Consider the following 7638-nt stretch of genomic DNA (forward strand, 5'->3'; position numbering starts at 1 on the left):
TACACGTTGGTTAGATTACACCAGTCTGCGATAAGGTACACGATCTTAAACATGAAGAGATCCAACCCAAATATACTTGTGAGACAAGAGTCCTTTCAACTTACAACCGACCTTTCCTGCATGCCGTCTGAAAAAAGGGTTTCATGTACCTTATTCTCACTTGTCACAAAATAGACATGTATCGATACGTCACGATTTGATACCTGTACCGATATACGACCTCACAATTTGATACCTGTAACGATATACGACCTCACAATTTGATACCTGTTTCGATTAACGATCTCATAATTTGATACCTGTTTCGATAAATGACCTCACAATTCGATACCTGTTTCGATTAACGACCTCACAATTTGATACCTGTATCGATATACGACCTCACAATTTGATACCTGTTTCGATTAACGACCTCACGATTTGATACCTGTATCGATATACGACCTTGCAATTTGATACCTGTTTCGATTAACGACCTCACGTTTTGATACCTGTATCGATATACGACCTCGCAATTTGAAATCTGTTTTGATATATGACTTGCAATTTGATACCTGTATCTACGTGACACACACCTGATTTTGATGCACAGGGTATCGCAGGCGGGCGAGAGGTGATCAGCAGTCAAAGGCGCTGCCAACTGATGTGCATAGTTACGTCCCTTAGCCAAGCATCGGATCCGCTGATTCCAATCCTAGAATAGCCCTGATTACAACCATTGGCCCTACTCGTGCTGGGCTGTATAAACCATGTATAAACGTCAACGCAGTTTTGACCCACACCTCCACACTAAAACTAAAAGACTTCAAATCCTAATTGAAAGTTATATTTAAGCACTTCATGTACATTTCATCCACACTATACCCTTTCACTGGTACAATTTCGAAATGAACACACGTACAGAGAAAAAAACTAGTCCCGACGTTCTCGGGAAAGTTATTATGTATTGCCGTGGCAGTGAGAAGCTGTCATGATTCGTTACACCGACAATATGTTAACCCTGACGATTTAGATAGTGATCCTGGGTATCGTTTCTGACTGGTGTAATACATCCGTACTCTTAATATCCTCTTGTTCCTGGTTGAAGGGGAGGCCCAATTGTCATCGCACTTCATTGTGCAGAGTTGGGTCCCCTAGGGGCACCAGGATCTTATGATTTGGGGTTGGAATCACTGATTCGTTGGGAAATCAGCACCAACCCGTGTACTTTCACATACTTGTATTTCCATGAAAATCTGAATGAAATATAAATACAACACTCAAATATCGGAAAACGTATCCGAACCACGAACTTCGTTCTGCACTCACTATTGTCAGTCATACATGTTTAATGCCGTTTTTTGTCATTAACCACGGAATGAACACGTGTTTTGATAAATTATACATCATCTTCTAAGGTCTAACTGTCGTTCGCTTTGAAAGTTGTTTTCATTTTGATGAAGAAACACATTTTAATCAAGTTATCAAATTCAGCTGTCACCTTTTACCTTCTACAATGAAGTTCAGAATACGCACGTACTAATCGCATCCCTGAACAAAGAGCTCTGAACCAAACGAGTTTACGAGGGATTCCTAGGGTTCCGACAATCGGGATGAAAAAATGTAGGGATATAAAGGGGTTCAACATATAGGGCTTCGACAGTGATAATTTATTTAATTGTTTTTTGATTGACAGTAATCGCGGTCCAGTGGTCTAAGGTGCTTGTGATGAGTTCGAATCCCAACTTCATCCGGATAATGATCGTTGGTCAATAAACACCATACCCGTGCTCGTGGGCTTAGAAGTAATACCTACATGACTTCGGGCTTTCCACCCACATTAAGCTGACACGTCGTGATATTACTGAAGTACTGTCCAGGGGAGCAACAGTCCCAATCTAACTCAGGCATCTCACCCACACCACAACCCTCCAGGGGCGGTCGGGTGGCCTTGTGGTTAAAGCGATCGCTCGTCACGCCGAAGACCCGGGTTCGATTCCCGACATGGGTACAATGTGTGAAGCCCATTTCTGGTGTCCCCCGCCGTGATATTGCTGGAATATTGCAAAAAGCGGCGTAAAACAATACTCACTCACTCACTCACAACCCTCCTCTTCAAATCTGACAACTTGGGTGTGTTTTACGCCGCATTTAGCAATATTCATGAATATCACTGCGGGGGCACCAGAAATAGGCTTCACGTATTATACCCATGTGGGAATCGAACCCGGGCCTTAAGTGTGAGGAGCGAACGCTTTAACCACTAGACTAGCCCATCTATCCTATATAACACAGATATTACCCGTGCACCACCCTGAACATGGACTGTTTCAATAAAAACACAAAAGTTATCTGAATACTATCTGCCCGATATGATGTCATAACCATGCGTTTTACACCGTCAGCTGTCAGAACGAGACATTACGATATCTAGGACTTGATTGATAGGCTGCCAAAAACTATCTCCGCAGACGGTTGACACGCAGATTACATCACAGAATGAACCCGCGGGGTCGGCCGAGAAAAGAACTCCCCACGGTCCAGATACATGTCCGCTCATGATATTTGAAGTTCATTTGGGCAGAATAAGACACCAAGGAACAGACTTGCTAAACCTCCACAGGCTTCAACAGGAGACAAAGGGGGAGATGCACTTCAGAGGGTCACGTGTTGAAGTGTGTACAGTACACGCCAACAATCTACTTATCGTCTACCTCAACCATTGCTGCACATATCGCCGCATGCTTGCAGTGAACTAAAGTCATGTCACCGTCATTGCCATAAATATCTACTGACGTGTGCTTACAATCAACTCACGGGTCAATCAAACCCACACATTGCTATTAATATCGCTGCATGCTTACGATAAACTCGTCACACCACTGTCATTGCCATAAATATCTACTGACGTGTGCTTGCAATCAACTCACGAGTCAATTAAACTCACAATCATTGCCATTAATATCGCCGCATGCTTACGATAAACTGGTCAAACCACAGACATTGCCATAAATATCTACTGGCGTTCTTACAATTAACACACATGTCAATTAAACTCACACTTTGCAAAAATGTCTACCGTCTTGTGCCTCTAACAACTCAACCCAAACCACAATTATAGTCTGCCGATGAAACATCTATAGATCAATTATCATTTAATATGCATTGCCAGGAGAATAAATTGCCTACAAATGGTTGTATGGACATGATTCTTCACACGACGATCTACATTGAGATCCCCAAACCTGGCTTGTAGCTTAAGCCGACTTTAAGCGAACTTAAGCCGTGGCATCACCATTTGTTAAACGTCTTGGAAGCGTCTTGGGGGCGTCTTGGAAACATGAGGAGTGTTTGGACAGCGATATGAGCGCTTTAAGAAATATTCCAATAACATAACTGCCAGGTACATCAGAAATCGGGTTCGCACATTGTATCCATGTGTGGAATCGAACCCGGGATTTCGGTGTGACGAGCGAACGATTCAACCACTAGGCTACCCCATCTGTATAACACAGATATTATCCGTGAAGATCCGGGTTAGAAGTGATCTTCAGCAACCCCTGCTTGTCGTAAGATGCGACTAACGGGTTCGGGTGGTCAGGGTTGCTGACTTGGTTGATGCATGTCATTGTATCCCAATTGCATAGATCGATGTTCATGATATCAATCACTGGATTATCTGGTTCAGACTAGATTATTTACAAACCGCCGTCAAATAGTTGGAATATTGCTATTTGCGGTGTTACATAACAAACGTTCCATAATACGTCAGGGGCAATTATGTCAGTGTTTGGTAATAACCGGTAAAAGTCTTAATCCCGAACGTAAAAATCTTCATTCGAAAATCATACTCAATTCCTAACACGGATAGGACTGAGGCACAATACATTCACCGGCAGTATTCATGCTGTAACATGTGTTCATCCGTACCCTCATTGCCTTTCTACAAAATGATTTTCAGATCCATCAGTTCCTGAACATTGACCGCCAGGCATTGAACATGAACAAGAATTCAGGAGTGAGTGTTTACGCCGCTTGGAACAGTAATACAGGTATGTTTATAAAGACGTTGCTGTTCAGCAAGATGCAGGTCTTGACGTTTGCAACTTTGATGAAACCCACACTGAAAATCCAAGAATTATAATCAGCGCGAATTTAGAATTTAAATCCATAATCATACGATCCTGGTACCTCTAAGGGACGTAACTCTTCATAGATGCTTGCGGTGCATCTGGTAATACTTGACTTGCCTTCGCATGTGTGTGACGGGGGCCACCGATAGCACAGGATACGCTCATGGTATCCTTTGACAATTACAAGGTCGCGGTATTACGTTGATTGTAACCTTCACAATACATATCCTTTACACAGTGTCCAGATTTACGAGGTTACACTCTGTACAGCAATAGCGGCAAATACTATCAGAGGAAGACAGTCTCGCGATGAGATACATAGATTAACCCTGGTGACAGATGTCTGCAGAGGGAACTACTTCTGCCATAATCCCTCTCTATTTTGCCTGTGCACGTACACGAACTAAGCACCTCCGCTGCGGAGGGTTACAATATTGTTTATGCGATTTTAACTCTCTGATAAATTGGTATATCGTTGTACACATGGAATTTTATTCCAGCAATGTTCCTTTGTTTTTTTGTTTTTTTTGGTTTGTTTGTATGCTTGTTGTTTTACGCCGCACGCTGTAATACAGTGGATGGTACATAATCGAGTCTGGACCAGACAGTCCTGTGATAGACATTGTGAATAACGACGCAGGAAGTGCAGATGACAAGCTTCCAACCAAGTCGCTGAGCCTGACCACCCGATTCTATTGGTCACCTCGTGTGGCAAACAAAGGGGACCTGTTCTAAGCCGGCCACCAATGCTAAAGGATGCTGGATGATAGGCCATGTAGAAAAGAGCTGTACAATGAATATGAAGCACCGTCAACCCCTACTACGCTCGTGGGATGCCGTCCTTGGGGCATTGGCTGAGGACGCAAATTAATACAATCAAACACGCTCGTCGTATGGTGGACGAAGAATGTTTGTTATAAAGCGAAATACCAACAGTAGCGCTGTATACTACCCTCTTATTCAAGCCATTGCGAATATCTACCCACAAGCGAGTTGTACTGATAAATGCTCACATGTGCTATTCAGAACAGGTTTTGATTGTCATAAATGAAATATGGTTACTATAGTTATCAATTTATATCAGCCGCTTTTGTGTTTTGTCCGGGTTTCATTGTGAATCGACCGACCGGTGTAGTGGATAGAACATGTTCCTTGAGAGCGGGTCGTCGGTGGTTCGATCCTCTGGCCGTGACATACCAAAAGACGTTAACGGGTGGTCCTTATTGTTACCCTGCCTGGCACGCTTTTAGAGGATAAAACAAGGACAAGTCGGCCCGGAGTCTGAGTGGGATATCCATGTTAAACTGCCGCATGGAATCTCAGTGGGCTAGCACAATAAAACCGGCATCAGTCTGGACCAGTAAAAGCAGCCACACACGCGCATGCACGCCGCTATATAAGTACAATATTGTGAACGCGACATTAAACCCTATTTCATCTCGTTTTCACTATTAATCAATAAATGAAATATCATATTCCCGAACATACATATAGCATGTTGTAACATTATATAAACATGAAGCATGATGCTATAACATGATATAAACACCAAATATTGCATCACTGGATGAAATCAGTTTGTTCTGTTAACAAAGCTATACCCCTTCCTTACCAATACTTCCGATACAGTGTACAAGCCTTCATTCCACCAAATGTTCATTGGATACATGCCCTATGATATATACGTCAACAATTGAACTAATCAACATGAATTAAAACCAATCTTACCTTAACGATCATACTAGGGTCCTGGATAACTTCTCCACTCGAAGAATTCTACAACGTACTATCCCTACATTGCTTCTTAACGGTGACATACATACACGACGAGTGGCAGTCGGGGCTGTTTCTATGCTAGTGTGTGCTCGGCAATCAATGGTAGCAGATCTAACGAGAAAAACCAGAAGCGCTATAGCACAATAGCTTCTGGAATCAGAGGAATGGTATGTGATAGCGCTGTACTTGAACCGGTGGGTTCGGGAAGTATTGAAGCGAGCTAGTGCTGAATTGTTGCAGAATCCGACTAGTTAACGTCTGTTATTTCTATGAGGTTGTTTTTCTTTTCCACTTATTTTGTTGTTGTAAACGAAATATCTGTAACTTTGATAGTTTGACATAGTATATTCGTAGATTTCTTTGATTAGAAACTCCCCGTGAATGATTCTAGCCGAATCTGGTTCCTGTAAAGTGTTGCGACTGGCGTAACTCCAACACTTCAACATAGCCGGTATGACTGGGGTATCTGATTACACACTTAACATAGACTTACGACTGGCGTAACTCCCGCACTTTAACACTGCCGGTGTCACTGGCATATCTGATAACATACTTAACATAGACTTACGACTGGCGTAACTCCCGCACTTTAACACTGCCGGTGTCACTCGCATATCTGATAACATACTTAACATAGACTTACGACTGGCGTAACTCCCGCACTTTAACACTGCCGGTGTCACTGGGATATCTGATTGCATACTTAACATAGACTTACGGCTGGCGTAACTCCCGCACTTTAACACTGCCGGTGTCACTGGGATATCTGATTGCATACTTAACATAGACTTACGACTGGCGTAACTCTCGCACTTTAACACTGCCGGTGTCACTGGGATATCTGATTGCATACTTAACATAGACTTACGACTGGCGTAACTCCCGCACTTTAACACTGCCGGTGTCACTGGCATATCTGATTGCATACTTAACATAGACTTACGGCTGGCGTAACTCACACACTTTAACACTGCCGGTGTCACTCGCATATCTGATAACATACTTAACATAGACTTACGACTGGCGTAACTCCCGCACTTTAACACTGCCGGTGTCACTGGGATATCTGATTGCATACTTAACATAGACTTACGGCTGGCGTAACTCACACACTTTAACACTGCCGGTGTCACTGGCATATCTGATAACATACTTAACATAGACTTACGACTGGCGTAACTCCCGCACTTTAACACTGCCGGTGTCACTGGGATATCTGATTGCATACTTAACATAGACTTACGGCTGGCGTAACTCCCGCACTTTAACACTGCCGGTGTCACTGGCATATCTGATAACATACTTAACATAGACTTACGCCTGGCGTAACTCCCGCACTTTAACACTGCCGGTGTCACTCGCATATCTGATAACATACTTAACATAGACTTACGACTGGCGTAACTCCCGCACTTTAACACTGCCGGTGTCACTGGGATATCTGATTGCATACTTAACATAGACTTACGGCTGGCGTAACTCCCGCACTTTAACACTGCCGGTGTCACTGGGATATCTGATTGCATACTTAACATAGACTTACGACTGGCGTAACTCCCGCACTTTAACACTGCCGGTGTCACTGGGATATCTGATTGCATACTTAACATAGACTTACGACTGGCGTAACTCCCGCACTTTAACACTGCCGGTGTCACTGGCATATCTGATTGCATACTTAACATAGACTTACGGCTGGCGTAACTCACACACTTTAACACTGCCGGTGTCACTCGCATATCTGATAACA

The 7638-nt window shown here is 43.2% G+C and overlaps 1 protein-coding gene across 1 annotated transcript in view; it reads right to left on the reverse strand.

Annotated features, from left to right (window-relative positions):
• The window catches only part of LOC124138466 (5-hydroxytryptamine receptor 4-like), a 72364-nt gene extending 66380 nt beyond the window's left edge, over positions 1 to 5984 (reverse strand). The window contains exon 1 of the mRNA XM_046505105.2: positions 5841 to 5984. The gene's annotated coding sequence lies outside the window, so the exon portion shown is untranslated. The remainder of the gene's footprint in view (positions 1 to 5840) is intronic.
• Between the last annotated feature and the right edge of the window lie 1654 nt (positions 5985 to 7638).

This window comes from Haliotis rufescens, unplaced genomic scaffold (genome assembly GCF_023055435.1).
Source record: "Haliotis rufescens isolate VD_foot unplaced genomic scaffold, xgHalRufe1.0.p SCAF_54, whole genome shotgun sequence".
NCBI classification, from domain to species: Eukaryota; Metazoa; Mollusca; class Gastropoda; order Lepetellida; family Haliotidae; genus Haliotis; species Haliotis rufescens.